Genomic DNA, 17,630 nt, shown 5'->3' on the forward strand with positions numbered 1-17,630 from the left:
TACCCATTTTCTCGATTGAAAATCACCAAATCTAGCCTTTAACACACTCGAATAGCCCTAAATCTTGAGGAAAACCCTTCAAAAATCTTGGCCAGATTTTCGGTCACTTCCGCCATAAATTTCGGTCACATCTTGACCAATTTAAGCCAATGGCCACCACCCAGCACCTCCCCACGCCGTATACCACCTTCCCCAGTCATCCTTCCGTCGTCCCATCGCCGAAAACAGCGGCCACATGTGGTGAAAGGCGACAACCGTTTTCTGTGGCTTGTGTTCACACTACAAGTTTGGTTAATTACACTTTAACCCCCCCTGATTTCTTCAAATGCCATTTTGGCCTTTTCCAAATCACCCCTGAACTATCCAACAATATCACTAAGGTCCATAAGCTTTGTACTTCTCATTTCACCCTCGAAATTCTTAAGAAATTACTTTTTTTACCTCCTTTGGGCAAAATTAAAAAATTACACTTAGCCCCGGTTGATCGTTTTACCCGTATAGCTCTTCGTTTCAACCCGAATTCGAGCAAGGGTTGTTCTACATGTAAAATATTGGTCCTCAAGACACTCCATTGACTCTTCGGATATTCCCTACATCGATTCAGTTTTCTCAACCCGATCGATAGTTATACCAAAAATTGTTCCCGATCCAATTTCTTTCATCACCTAAAATCACAACTTGAATCACCCGTCCTTACTATACCATTTTCCTTAATCATCTAGGATCTGGGGTACTCCCTCTAGTTGATTCGGTCATGTAAGACTGCGATAGTGTACCCTATAACCTTATTTTTCTGACAATTCCATCTATGCCCTTCATTAAATATCGTTTATATCCTCAAGAATTTCCATTTATAGCCTCAAGTAATTCCCGGGTATTACATTCTCCTCCCCTTAATAAATTTCGTCCTTGAAATTTGGCATGTGATAATTGTATCACTGCTATCGCTAATGACTCCCAATTTGGAAAAGTCCTAGACGTATCATTCCTAATCCTTGGCAACCATTCTTAACTTACATCTCTATTGGTCCAAGCTTACCAGATACGTTTCTTATTTTCCATAATATCCCATTGTAGCTCTAAATAGGCGATTAAACGACTCCCAAAATAATTCATAACACTCAATATCACTTCTAATTGTGTCATCAAACCCCATTTATTTGTCTCATGGTTCTCCCAACCTGCTCTTATGCTAATGCATATGATATGATCACACAGAAATTGATAACATTGAACAAACTTAACTGCCATGATCACACAGAAATTGATAACATTGACTTAATTCGGTGTACCTTTCTCTCAATTATCAATTTCTCGATTACACATTAACTTTAGAGATAATTTCTTAGCCTCTTACGGCTGGTCATGCAAATCATCAATTTAAGTCTATTAAAAACACAATTTCTCCTACAGTAACCTGACATCCTGGCATGTTACCATTTCTTTTTCCCAACCACTATCCATCAATCAGATCAGTTTGTCTCAACATAGCATTCTCGTTTCATTTCAATTCTGTATTCATGTTACCACAACATTCCATAATCACATTATCAACTAGAACTTTTAGTCATACATGGCACCTCAATCTAGTACCTCCAAATGCTTTATCTCAACTAAGCGATGTTTCCCATATTCTCCTCACGTGAGAAATAATCTCTCTATTAAGTCAAACAAGATTTTCGTCATCCCCGATCCTAAGAGCATATTTAATTCCCACACTACTACCTTAAAGGGAAATCCTTATAGAATAACTTTCGATTTCCATTGGGTCTTCAACAACACCTAGCATAGCTTTAATAGCTTGGCCTACTGTCTTACAACCCAAATAAAATTTCAATAGAGGAACTGAAAACTCACGTCTTCCTATATTACAACTCATTCATATGCTTTCTTAAATCAAAACACGTCTCTCAAAAAGAAAAACACTTTCGTTTAGTTATCGACTTATAACTTACTATATCCTCATGTTGACTTCGACTTTTTTAAAGATCAACTCATGCTTTCGAGGGTACCAAGATATACCTACTATTGCTTCAACCTTTTTATATTACCAAGGGCGAGGTTCGAGACAATTAATTCAAAGCTAATGACTTAGAATTCCTAAATTTCTAGGCCAACTCGTCACTTCTTAACAACCATAACTTCACGAGTTCTGTCGTAGGTGTAAATATCCCCAAGAACCTTTCCACAAATCTCCGATAACAGCTCGTCAAACATTATTTCTTCGCTTAAGATTACTTTTCTTTCTTTTGATTCTATTTTGAAAATCATAGTCCACAAGGCAAATATCCAGGTGAAGTCATTTTTCCAGCCTTTAACCTTTTCATAATGATTCAGGATCCTACCACAATGTTTCGGTCCCTTGGAACTTGGGCTCTAATCCGTACATAACATCCACGTTGCTGCCCAAACCTTAGCATCTGATTATCTCCACAGTTCACTGTGTTGCTCCGACTCATGGGTATCACACCCCAAACCGCAAGCCAACCACCAGTCCTCTGCCTTAGTCCCTAGGCTCATATCCGTTGTTACAAGCCAAGCACCAATGGTGTTATCACTACACTAGGATTCCTCGTTCCATCTCCAAGAACTATAGTGGTTCTATTACTACTAGCCCAAATCCCTGATCTCTTAGATTCCTAATTTTTCGTTTCCAGACTAACACTCAATCGTATCATGCACCCTTATCCTAACTATTCCTAAGACTTCAGATTTCTTTCCCATAATCTAATCTCTATTACTTTCCAAATTTATCACGCACATGACAGAACCTCACACTCCTATTGCTACTCTTACAGACGTTCATAATTTGTTAAACATTTCATCATCAATTGAATTTCCTTTATTAGAAATCCATCCAATTTAGTTATCATATTCTAAATTTATACTAGATCAAGTAACCATACTTTCCTATAGACTTATGTTACAACCATATGCTTCGTCTATCACAAATCTAGTTTTAGAAGTTTCGCCCTCCTTTATATGTTTCTGACATTTTATTTCGTGATCGTCTTTCAACTTGACACCTCACTTTATAGATCATCAATCCCATTACTCTCTTTGAATCTATTAGGATCAATTTCAACTTAATATGATCTAATCATGTCTCAGGATATCTTTACGAGCTTTATCGAGCTTAGTAAGTCATATCTCATTACTTAGTGCCTAAGAACTCAAGTCAAGACCTTTATGATTACCTCTTGGTCCTTGACAATCATCGTGCTAACTATGTGATTTATAAAGACTTATCATCCATACGACCCATTCAGTGCGTAATTTTACACACCTTGCTACCACACACCTGGCTAATTATTTTCCCCTGAGTTTGAACCTTCCTAAATTAACTAGGGTCATTTCAACTTTAGATGTAATCATTTATCCTCAGGTTGAGATATCATTTTATCTCCAAGTCTATATAGTACGTGTAAATTTTCCTTAGAAACATCAAAGTCAAACTCGAAATTCTCTTATTCCAAAATCTTTCTAATCTTCAGGGTTTGTCCTAAATCATAAATCTCTAGTTTATCATTGATCTCTATATTATTTACAATTCCCAAATGTTCACGTAAGGTTTCATTCTACAAATCCTCTATAAGCTACAAGATTCTTTCAAATTTCCAATGAAAATTCTAACCCTCAAAACATGCGAACTTCACGTTTCATATCTTAATAATTTCCGGTCGAAACTTGACCCTAACTATAGCTAATTTACGGTCATTCCCTCTTTGTCTAGTATTGACCATTCGAAGGGAAAATAGATTGAGATCACACTCCAAGATTTCAGTCACAAGGAAAAAAAATTGCAACTCAAAACATGATACACCAATCTCTAATTACTGCTACAAAAACTTCTAATACCCTCAATTTCTAGCAAGACGAGAATTTGACCTCGACTAATTCTAATTCATTTTCCTCATCTGATCCTAGGCTGATATCCTTGATACAGTGCTTTCTTTTATCATTACCCAAGACTTCCACAGGACTCAGGGCTACACCTTAACCCTCTTTACCCTTGAATAACCTATGAAACTAACACATACCGTTTCCTTATGGTAATCTTTCCTTATTTCCTTTATCATCAATTCTGGATCCTTTATTCCCATCATCAATTTTGGATTCCTAAAACCCTCAAATTCTGTTCTCAAAAGTACTTATTGAACCCTCCTAGGTTTCTTACTTCAGATCGTTCCTTAGGATCCTTGATCTATACCGAGTCATTCTTATCCTCGAATCTTGGTGATTTCATATCATCCGTTCACAAACCTGATTTACAATTAGGTTATGTCATATTAGACTAACCATTCATAACTCGCTCATTCTTAATATCCACCAGATATCCTCACATTTAGCGAACAAGATTTTGACTAATGATCCCCAATTTATAGTTCCCAAATCTCATGGATCCTCAATTATGGTTACCGAACCAACCTTACATTCGAACCATATCGTTGGATGCTAACTCCCAATCCAATGTTCTATCACCTAGCAAGGTCTAGTATTCTCCAATTAATAATCTCAATGACCTCAACTGACAAACCCCCATATCTCTAAGTAGGGATTTCGTCTTTACGACCTATCAGTTTCTTTCCCCTAAGTCTCCATTTGGGATTTCCACTAATTGGCTCTAACCGAGTCTACTCCTCTTAAATCTTTACTTGGGGTATCTAACTCCACCTTAAGATTTGCATTGGCTTCAAGTCATTCTTACTCTCCCACGTTATTTGATAAGTTCTCCTAGTAACCTCAGTCGTTTGTTAACTCATCAAAGTACAACCATTATTGTCACCACATCCCAATCAGGAAATAACCAAGACAATTAGATTCTAGTTAGAAACCTCAAATCTAACCTTTCTAAAGTTTCCATACCCATTTCCATCTAGGTTCTGAATGTCTCTAGAAATCCCTAACCCTGTTCTAAGTTCTCATTCAACAGTTCTAACCATGCTAAGTTCAACAACCTAGCCTAACCATCCTAGGGATTTAACCTAAGACTTTGATACCAATTGTAACACCCCACCTCGCCAGGCGTGCCACTATAAGGGTATTCCCAGGAATCATTTTTTTTTTTTTTAAGTTCATCACACATGGTGATTTTAAGAACAACCTTCACATATAGATAAAAATCCCAAGAACCCCAGTCTTACTCAATTAACTAACAAGATTGATAATCTTAAACTATACGAGACATAATATAACACAGCGGATTAAATAACATCAAAATGTCGTGTCCTACCACGAGTTCCTTACAAGGTGTTCCCACACCGAAATACGTATTACAAACTACTAAATGATAACAACATTATCATACAACCATTCATACATATACCAAAAATAAATACAAACACCTTCAAAAAGATACAACAACTATCAAACTAAACACCATTGACCCCACTGGCCTTGTCCTCGACCTTGCAGCAATCCCTGGCTGGAACTTTGAATGTTCCAGGAGTATAACCCAAGTTAGATGATAAAACATCTAAGTGATGGCATGAAACAATTTACTGAATGCATGAAAGACATATGAGCATGGCATACACAAACAACGACAACATGCAAACATGTCTAACTTGAAAAATCTCCCTGACATACTCAACCTCCTGTGGAAAATCCATTCCACACACATTTGGGGTTGACCTTGCTGTGACATACTTAATGCCTAGGGTGCCCTACCGTGTCACCCGTTCACCTGGATTAACCCTGTCCCATTCTCAAGAAGACCCCATCCCGTCCCATACGGACCCAACGACACGAAAATTGACACCCCGATGATATGAAAATCACACGCCATGCACCGACTCTTTTATAAGTTAAAAACAGTTGATGCAATATACCACATGTTCAATATGCATATGATGCCACAAGTACATAAGAGAAAATGCCTTTGCAAAACAACCCAAGTTCTGGAATGTATAATCGCTCACTAGAACTAGTTCAATCATGTGTAACCTAAGTTCGGGAGGGTAAAGCCGCTCACCTAAACCCACTACACACACTCCAATACATTTTCAAGACAAGGTAAGACTAGAATCAAACCACTCACCTGAACGTGTTCAGATTGCCTCGATCCTCGTGTACTGCCTTAATTTGGGTGCCAAATCACAAACACCCAAACTTATATACCACCTCGAGCCACGACACTCCCTAAACACCATATTTAATTTAAGAGCATCAAAAATCCATTTTTCCTTAATTTTCCATAATTTCTTCTATTTTTCTCCCGATTTTCTCCTTTATAATTCAAAAATAATTATTTTCTCAAACATTTTCCCAAATGTTTCAACATGATAAATCCTAAAATAATTTAAGAAAAATACCGAAGTGAAAACCTGAATTTAACCCTATCTCACACGCCCTCACGCACTCAGCGCGTGGGTGCACATGAAATGTGGCGCGTGTAGCTCACACACCACCTTCTTCTCCGATTTTTAGCTGCCGGCGATGGCTCTAATGGCCGATCTGAAGGTACCCCTTTGAAGCCCTCAGCAAGTCAATTAAAATGGCACTGGTTGCAGGCCAAAATGACACTGGAAAAGCCCCCGAATGGGCAGTCGCAGGTCCGGCCTTGGCGTCCACCTCTTGTCTCCGATAAAGCTCGAAACAGCTTCAAATGTTCACCAAATGCTCTCAAAATCTCCAGAAATGCCCCCCTCACCTCAAAGATCAAAAGTCCTCTAACCCCATTGCTCGATTCAAGCTAAACTTACCCAATTTCCTTCGATTTTTGTTTGAAACCCTCGGCCTTCAACCCCTTTTTATACCCATTTTCTCGGTCAAAAATCACCAAATCTTGGTTGATCTTATCCCTTAGGCACCAGATCTAGCCTTTAACACACTCGAATAATCCTAAATCTTGAGGAAAACCCTTTGAAAATCTTGGCCATATTTTTGGTCACTTCCGCCATAAATTCTGGTCACATCTTAACCAATTTCGGCCAATGGCCACCACCCAACACCTCCCCACGCCATATACCACCTTCCCCAGTCATCCCTCGGTCGTCCCATCGTCGAAAATGGTAGCCACGTGCTGTGGAAGGCGGCGGCCATTTTCTATGGCTTCTGTTCACACTACAAGTTTGGTTAATTACACTTTGACCCCCCCTGATTTCTTCAAATGCCATTTTAGTCTTCTCCAAATCACCCCTGAACTATCTAACAATATCACTAAGGTCCATAAGCTTTGTACTTCTCATTTCACCCTTGAAATTCTTGAGAAATTACTTTTTTGACCTCCCTCGGGCAAAAATAGAAAATTACACTTAGGCTAGGTTGATCATTTTGCCCCTAAAGCTTTTCGTTTCAACCCGAATTCCTGCAATGAATGTTCTACATGTAAAATATTGGTCCTCAAGACACTCCATTGACTATTCGGATATTCCCTACATCGATTCGATTTTCTCAACCCGATCGACAGTTGTATCGAAAACTATTCCTAATCCAATTTCTTTCATCACCTAAAATCACAACTTGAATCTCTCGTCCTTACTATACCATTTTCCTTAATCATCTAGGGTCCAGGGTACTCCCTCTGGTTGATTCAGTCACTTAAGACTGCGATAGTGTACCTTATAGCCTTATTTTTTTCGAAATTTCATTTATGCCCTTCATTAAATACTGTTTATATCCTCAAGAATTTCCATTTATAGCCTCAAGTAATTCCTGGGTATTACAGCACTACCACCATCGATGGATGGAGTTCACCCCATATTTCTTTTGTCAATGTTACGCAGGGTTATTGGAGATCCCTCTCACGTTTTTCCCCCGACAGCACCCATTATAATCCAACCAAGCTTGCAATATGAAGAAAAACCTATTAAGATTTTAGATAGGCAGGTCAGAAAGATTAGATCTAAATAAATAGCTTCTGTTAAAGTCTAGTGGAGCAACCATAGAGAGGATAAGGCCATTTGGGAGATGGAAGATGCCATGAAAGAGAAATATCCCTATTTTTTCCCCTGAAATTCGAGGACAAATTTTTATGAGGGGGGAGAATGTAAGGATTTGGAAAAAAAATAAAAATAATAATAATAATAATTCAATTTTAAAAGAAATATATATAAATAAATAAATAAATAAAAATATATATTTATTAAAAAAAGAAAATATAAAAGGAAATGAGGAGGCGCGCGGGCAGCCCCCTTTCCAGAAAGTTCTCTCTCTCTCTCTCTCTCTCTCTCTCTCTCTCTCTCTCTCTCTCTCTCTCTCTTCTCTGGTTTTACTGATTACTCACGATCCGGTCGTTCGATCTTCAATCGACTTTATTTTCACTTATAAGTGCCCCCGATCCACAAAGAGGTAAGTGTTTTTGTATGATTTCTACTGGTTTGGCCGTTGTTTCGCAAGATATATGTATAGGCGCGATTTGGGTATTTTTTTGGCCAGTTGTTTAAAGTCAGATCTACGAAGATCTGACCGTTCAATTTGCTTGGTTTTGGGATATGTTGGTCGGAATGCTTAAGGGTGTCAAATAGTGGTCTCAGATTGCCAGAAATAACTGGCCATAGTGGTCGGCGGCGACTAACAGTGAGTTTTATCTTTTGGTTGAAAACTAAACCCTAGATCTACAAAAATCTAGCTATCTAATCTTTGTTATTTTCGAGTATGTTGGTCACCTAGGTCCTGTGCACCTCGTGGTAGCCTCCGATCGTGGAAAAGATGGCCGATGGTCAGCAGTCAGCGTTGACCAAATTTCGTCGCTATGTTGGCCAAAAATTAAATTCTAAATCTGCTAAGATCTAGCCATCTGATGGCTCTCATGCATTCGTTGCTATGTCGGTGTTCGTGGTGAGGGCTTTGATTTGGTATGCTAGTTAGCCATGTTTCGTTGGCTAACGATGATTGCCAGCGGTGGCAGAATGTCGGGAAAAAGAAAGGAAAAGAAAAGAAGGAAAAGAAAGAAAAGAAAAAGAATAAAAAAAGAAAAAGAAAAATAGGGCTTTTGGGGTTGGGCAGGTTAAGTAAGGTTTTGGCCTAGGATAGCGGGGCTTGATTGGGTTATAAAATGACCTAATGTGTTAGCATGATTTGACCCAGTTGTGGCAGCCCTTGGGCTAGCCCACTCGGCTTGTTTTCCCTTCTTGTCCCTTGTCCATGAACCTAGGATGACTTGGTTATGTTGGTCCTACTCAGGATATCGATGTTAGTCTAATTTGGGTTCTCCTTAGCTCTCTTGGAATTGGCGATGTGACTGGCGAGTCACTTTGTTGATCGGAGTTCTAAGAACGAAGCCCTATTAGATGACTCGAGGCCGAGTAAAACTGACCTAGAGTGCGTTCTAGGCTAGCCTATGATGATGACTTGGGTTTATCCTGAATCCTAATTTCTAATGGATTCATTTTATTATGAGGCTAGCACATTGCAAATCATTCTTTTAAGCCATTTATTAAATCACTAATTAATTAATTATTATGATTTTAAAAATTTACTAATTGAGTTATAAATATAAATATATATGTATTTTGAAAAAGATAAATTTTAAAAATATTATCTATATTAAAAGAAACCTATGGGTGAATATAGAAATATATATATATATATTATTCTTATTCCAGCCTATAAGTAGGTGTGTAGTTTCGCTATACACTTACGCGTAGCATGCAAGGCAAGGCATGATGACGTAGTCGATGGCTAAGCTCGACGAATTCCATGGCGCCAAATTCAAATATTGTGCAAGCCAAGGTATAATATAACTCATTCAGGGTGTTAGCCAATGGTTAGGACTTTCGGTAATTTTTATTACGTTGTTACTTTTATTACCCAAATGTGACCACCCCATTCTATTTATTGTAAGCTTGGATTCCTAGGATTTTGCTCAATCTTCTCCCCAGACTCGAACTTGAGTTATCTTTTCCCAGGCGAGTAGACAGGATATGTTATGTTTACCTTATTTTGTGCATGTATATATATTGTTCCATGCATGACTTGTATATGAATTTTATATACGCATCACAGAAAAACACTTTTAAATGTTTCTAAACGGCATGAAATATTTTCATCCTACTGGGAGAGACATAAGAAGAAAGATACCCTAACTGATTTCTTATCTTGAGAATGTGAAATATTGAATGATATGGTGTATTTTAGGCACCGCATGAAATGATAAACGGTTATGATTTGTGCATTAAGTATGGTATCATTTGCATTATTATTAGAAACTATCTAGTAAATTCCCTAGTGACTCACAGCAAGAAAAGATCATGGTACTGTGAGGCTTGGCATGCCAAAGACATGAGAGACACATATAGTATGTTTCAGCACTGCTATCACGTGGGCTATGATGGTATTATAGTGTGATGATGATGTATGTGCCAGTATATGTACTTGTGTGCATGTGTGTATAGGTGTTAGGCCAGTTTCTACTAGTGTGTCCTCAAATTCAGTGCATGTCGTATCTAAGAAGTATAGGAGACTTTGGTGGTTAGGTGAGCAACTTATAGGGGTTGTCTCTAAGCACCTATTTTTTCTACACTATGTTTTCTTTTGAACATCAAATTATTTAAACGTATGGTACGTATTATCGTTGTTCATATTACTATTATATTATTGTATTCATGATGTTCATCCTAACATTTTTATTACATACTCTCCTAGTGGGCATGACATACCTTATACTCGTGAGTCCACAAGACTCACCCATTTTTTAAAAAAAATATTTTCAGGAGATTCTTCTTTGAATATTGGTCCAGCAGATCTTCTGGTATGATGTCAGACCCCTTTTGATTCTTAATGTGATATAGGATGCTTTGTGGAGACGTACACATACTGTTGAGTCTGTTCTTTTGTATTTTATTTTTTATGGTACATAATTGTGCAAAAGGCCCGAGAAATGGGACTGTATATGTATTTATGACAGTAGGATGATGGATATTCATATTTCTGTGTAGCTGTTGTATATGAGATATTGAGATTTTTGTCGAAAAGTTGATATAGTATTTTATTTCATGTCTCTATATTCTGCCAATAGTATTAATGTTTTTAGCAAATCAAGCTAGAGAAGAGGCTTACTAATCCACGGTGGGGCCGCTGGGCCTAGGGATTAGTGTCGATCATGACTAATTAGAATTTGGGTCGTGACAAGTTGTATCCAATCCATGTAGGGTTTGTTTCTCCCTACATTTTCCTTGGGAATGATGCTTTCTTTGCTAGGACAGAGAACATGCAAGACTTTGGTGTCGTTTGCATGGATGCCTTTCTTATGCATGATATTGATTGATTGACATTAGTGGATGAGATGCTATTATGAATGTTAAGTCAAAATTACTTATCAATGAGTGTGGAATTATGGCATGGGCCTTATACATGGTATTTGTGAGATGTTATAATTGCACTAAATTGTTGGAAGAGACATATGTGTAAGAGTTGATGAAATATTAGCAAGTAACCTTATAGAATAATGTCTTGGGATGACACATGGAATATACTCCAGAATACTTGTTTGGTGATATCCAATGCAAGTGATGCTTGCCTAGTGTGATCTAGTGCATGTGGATGATGCTTGCCTAGTGTAATCTAGTGCATGTGGAGCATTAGCTCTTGATGCTTGCCTAGTGTAATCTAGTGCTTGGTGAGAAGCTTGCTTAGTGTGATCTAGTGCATGTGGATGATGCTTGCCCAATGGTGTTTGGTGCATGTGAGACTTGATGCTTGCCTGACTGCATGTGGATGATACTTTCCTAGTATAATCTAGTGCATGTGATACTCTCCTGAGATAGTCGATGCGTGTGGGGTTACCCCCTTGATGCTCGCCTAGTGTAAATCTAGTACGTGAAAGGACATGGCTCTTCGCATTGTTTGTGGTTTTTACTATACTAACTTTCTTAACAATGTGATATAGTTGTTAACATGAGAGGTGGCAGTGTCATTGATCCTCATAATAGTACATTAACGTTGTAGATAAGTGAGGTGACGGGGTATGAGAGGGGCTTGTGCGGTCGCACGCTCGGTTTTACTTGTTATAATTTTTATGCTTATTTCACTTTGTAATTTATATTGCTTCTAGTGTGCTTTGTTTATACTTGTTGAGTCTTGCGACTCACCCTCTTTGTTTGCATCATTCTAGGTGAGGAAGATGGCTAAGGGCAAGGGCTAAGTGTAGTAGCGCCTAAGTCTTGGGTAGCATGTGTACAGTGACACCCTGATCGAAAGATCCATGGGTGAGCTGGGAGCATGAAGATAGAATTTAGGAGTCTTTGTGTTATATGTTGGATGAGACACTAAGCCGAGGAGGCCAATGTGGTAAGTAAAGAGTTGTAATAGCCTTGTGGCCTCGCCTTTGGGCAATGAGAATGACAGAGGTTCTGAATCAGTTGCAGTTGTCCCACCATGTTTAACGTTTCACCTCCCTGAGTTCTCTTAGTAGTGGAATTTCTGGGAGATGGGCGTTACACCTCTTCTGCTATACTCTTCTGCTATGGCAATGCTCATAACATTCCCAGTCCAAGGCCAATAATAAAACATCACTTTCCTCAGGCTTCTCAGATACTAGAGCAGGTTCATTCACACTCTGTGATTGCTCTGCTAGTTCAGATTCCAAGTACATTACTAGTGTAAGATGGTTTGCCTTTTGTTTTGCACTTTTGTTTGCTATAAAAGTGCAAAACAAAAGGCAATTAATTAAACAAACATACAAACAAATAAAGAAAAAAATCAAACATGCAAGCACGGAGCGTTTATACTCGCCAGTGTACGAGTGTGCGTCACAGCACAAATTTATTTACTGGATGGGAGTCCAGGTCGATTCACTGGGAGATCTTATTAAGATGGAAATTAAAGCAGCGAAAATTTTCATGTGTTAAATGGGTTTGTCAAACCAATTCAACTGATTTTAGGAAAAAGGAAATTAAATGTGCGACTGAAAACAAAATGTCTCGGGTCAAGACAATTTCAGTGCCAATCCAAATATTTCCCAAGACTCACAAAAGATGGTATCATCGGGTCAAATTAATTTTAAGATCTTTGCTATTGGTTACGTTCCAGGATGATAATGGTTCTAATTCTAGTAATCGACATACATGGCATGCCAACTCTAATTTAAGCAACCACTATAAACCGAAGTGGATATAGTACACTTAAGCTTGGGGATGAATGATGATATTTCCAAGTTGGGCAACCCACATACATGGCATGAGGGTTCTGGATTAGGCATATATCTCAATTAAAAAATCTACCATGTTTTAGCAAAAATCTAAAAATTGTTTTGAAAAATAAAAATACAAAAATGTAAATATGCGGTATTGAAATGACAGAATTTAAAATGGTAGAAATGTAAATTACTGAATTTAAATTACAGAAATTAAAAGATAGAATTTAAAGAACAGAAATTAAATGCTAGAATTTAAAGTACTAAAATTAAAAATACAAAATATAAATTATAGTATTAAAATGTACAGAAATTAAACATGACAGAATGTAACTTTGCGTGTGAAATGAAATAAGAGCAGTGCATGGAAATGAAAGAAGGGCAAATCGAAGAACAATAAGTGAATATTTGGACTTCAAATAACATTAAACAAACAAAGAAATTGAAGAGCAGAACGGAATGAAAGTACAGAAATTAAAAGAACAATGCGTCTTCATTTGCACTGTACTACTCTCTGCCCCTTATTCTCGTTACTGAAAATGGCGGATGGGGCTTGGGGCTTCAATTGGCTTCAAATTACAATCAAGAGCTGGGCTTTAAGTTAATGGGCATGCGCTGGGCTTTCAATTGCTATTTTAACGTGGGCCTCCAAATCCCTGATTCACGCTACAAGCAATTGAGGTATATGTTATAATGTTATATTATCTATATATATATATATATATATGGGCTAAATTCATAATTGACCAAAGTCAGATGTATAAAATCATTTTTTTATTTTTCACAGAAAAAAAAAAAAAACGTTTTTGACTATTCAAACAAATTAATTACACTCTATAGTCACTTTTATGCAAGATACCAAAAATACCCTTAATGAGATTTTAAAATAGAAAGCTCAGATTGTCTTTAGCCTCATTTACCAAAATACCATTATCTCTTTCGTATAACCTTTCTTATATCTCCTCTTCCCACTTTCACGTTACTCTCTTTCTCTTCATTGTCAAACTATCCAAACTCAATCATTCTTCATACATTCAATCTCTTTGCTTGTTGGGTCATTCAATCTTCTTCATCAATTGCAACGACCTCACTGAAGTCCCATTCAACAAGTTTTTTTCTCTCTAACAAATAATTTCACCTAATCTCAAGGTATTTATTCGATTTGTATTTGTTTTATTTTTTAAAATAATTTTTGTGTTCACATTGCTTATTAAGGTTATGTAGAATGATTGTAGTTGTAGCAAAACATATTTTGATAGATATCATTCCAAATCTGCATTAATTTGGGTGAAAAAAAAAATTGAAACTAAACATCGTTATTGGGTTTTGTGGGCGATTAGGGTTTAGTTGATCGGGTTTTGTGGCCCACTAAACCTGATTATGGTTTTTGTTGCCCACAAACCCGATATGGTTTTTTTATATATTATTTTTAAAATAATATGAGTATTTTCTTAAATAATTTGATGTTATATATGAGTAAAATAATATAATTTAATACAATATATTTAATTTTATCATATTATTTAACAAAATTTGACTTCTTAAGCATTTGTGCCTAAATATGTTATGTTAAAATGCTCCAATGTTTTTCATAAAATTTTTAAATATTTTTCAAAAACTACATATTTAGTTACAAAAGATGATAATAATAAGATTGTTGTTGGTTATATAAGTCAAAAATCATGTTGAATTGTACAAATCATCTCTTTAGAAAAGGAAAATAAAATACAAATCTCAAAAAGCAAATAAACTTACTTACTTATAGTTATGACTTGGTTTAATGAGGAATTGAACCCGATTTGGGTGTGTGTGGATCCGTTGCATCCATGGTAATGGTAAGACTAATTTTTTCCTCCTTTCAATCTTGCAGCAATGAATTTAGTACAGTTGGTCATCGTGTGGAACGGGGAATGGAATGATAATAAGTACATTGGGGATAATAGGATGTGTGCGGAAATCTACAAGAATACAAATTTTACTCAATTGATTGAGATTGTGTACACGGTGACGGAAATTGATAAAACAAGATACGACATCACCATTCATTTTGTAACGGAACACTCAAGCGAACTTCCAGCTACCAAGTTCCCTGTTAAGGATGACTATGGTGTCAACTTTATTATGTGCAATGAAAAAAAATATAAAATAATCTATGTTGATATGATTTGTAAAGATGTTGGAGTTTGTAACCTACGTAGTGGTGGTAATCAAGATTCAGATGTTGCCAATCCATTTACATGCGCACATAGTCCACTGCAAAATGATGATTTTGGTACATATGGTGTGGTTGGTTTGTCAGATGACACTCCACACATGGATGATGATTGTGATAATGAAATTGATGATAATAGTGATGATAGCGATGGTGATAATAGTGGTGGTGGTGGTGATGAAAAAGGAGTCAGTCTGGAGTATCCATAAGTAAAATTTTCAGGTTCACAATTTCAGGACAACCATTTACAAAGAAACTGGATTGTTCCTAGTGTAGAAAATTATGCAATTGAGGAAACAAGACCCGAAGTGTCGATTCCATACCAGGGTGATCTTTTACACATGGATGCACTCTTTAAAAGTAAACAAGAACTAATTTTGGCATTTCAACAATATTCTGTTCATGTGAAGATAGACTATCGAGTTAGACGTTCGTGCACAATTTGATTTGAGACTGGTTGCAAGGATATGAACTGCAAATTTATGCTTCATGCAAGATGCAGACCTAGTTGTTCATTTTGGCATGTGGTAAAATTTATGCCGAGCCACACGTGTACTCTAGACGTTTACGATTCACATTTTTTGAGTGTAAAGGCTATTGTCAACAGAAGTTTGTTCTCAAAAAAAGTGGCAAATAGTGAATATACACCGAGAATGTTAAAGGGGGAGTTGTTGGAGCAGCATGGTGTGCATATTATGTACACTAAAGCTTGGAGGTCTTTGCAACATGCAAAGAGACTTACTTATGGTAATGTGGATGAATCATATCAGTAGCTACCCTCATATTTACACATGATAAAAGAAACAAATCCTAGCAATATCATGGCAATAGAGACAGATGAAAATAATCATTTTTTATATTCATTTTTTTGCACTCGGAGCTTGCCTTCATGGTTTCTGGTCTTACATAAGACTGGTTGTTGCCATTGATGCCACCTATTTGAAAGGTGAACACAAATGGGTGATATTCGTTGCCACTTTTAAAGATAGGGAGGAGATGATTTATCCCATCGCTTTTGGATTTGGAGATGGTGAGTCTGACAGATCATGGATATGGTTTTTGACGAAATTGAGAGAGGCTATCAGAGTGCGAGAAGATTTAATCATCATTTTTTATCATCACCAAAGCATTACGAATGCGATGAGCCATGTCTTCCCTTCTATCCCACATGTCTTTTGTTTCTTCCACCTTAAGAAAAACTTAAAGAAACGTTATAGACAGAGAAAAGATGTGATGGTTGCATTCTACCGTGCAGCTTACAGCTACACCACAGTAGAGTGTGATACATACTTGGCAGAAATACAGTCGATGCATCCTCAGAGTCATCTAACATTGATGGAAGTAAGACCGGAAAAGTGGTCACGTGCATATTATCCAAGAAGAAGATATTCCATGATGACCACTAACATTGTTGAGTCTCTCAATAAATGCATGATGAAAGCATGTCGGTTGCCTATAACAAGTGCACATGAATCTCTGAGACATATGCTTTAGAAATGGTTTAGTGATAGGCATGATGCCGTTGCCAGACTCGAAACCATTGTGACTTCCGCTACAGTGGCATATGTAAACTTGGCGCATGCCAAAACATTAGACCGAGGATGTCATATAGTTCCTGTAATATAAGGGAACAAATACCTCGTGCAACATGCAAAGGAAGGCAATGGAATAGTTAACATTGATGCGAGTACATGCAGTTGTCGCAAGTGGGACATTGATCAAATGCCATGTCTTCATGCAATTGCTACTAGCAGGTATCATGGTTTGACTTTTATTTGCGTATTATCTTTGTAATTTAGTGTGATATGTTAACACTATGTGTTTCTTTGGCGTATGTGATAGTTTCATGAGATGCACTACCATACGCTTTTCCATTCATATTACATCGCAGATTGGGTCAGACACGCATATGTACCTCCCATCAATTCTCTCCCTAACAAGTTTGCTTGGGTTCTTCCAGCGTACGTCAGACAGATGGTTATACTCCCACCCGTACAAAGAAGACAACCGGGTAGACCGAGAAATGGTCGGATTCCTTTCATGGGGGAAGCTCGTCGAAGAAAAAAATGTGAAAAATGCAGTGAACTTGGACACAACAGTCTTAGTTGCCCTAATGAATGGACTTCCTTCATTGGAGAGTCGAGCACAGCTGCTACTCCGGAATCTAGGGATGCTGCTAGGGCCTCTGCAAGGGCAAGCTGGAAATGCAGCATTTGCAAAGAGACTGGACACACTCGTCGTCGGTGCGCTGTATAGTTGTCAATTCTAGGTGATGATAATATTAGCAATGATGAAAACAATCAATAGGCATGAACTTATTCAGGTATGATATAATGTCATCAC

The sequence above is a fragment of the Diospyros lotus genome, chromosome 11 (genome assembly GCF_014633365.1).
Source record: "Diospyros lotus cultivar Yz01 chromosome 11, ASM1463336v1, whole genome shotgun sequence".
NCBI classification, from domain to species: Eukaryota; Viridiplantae; Streptophyta; class Magnoliopsida; order Ericales; family Ebenaceae; genus Diospyros; species Diospyros lotus.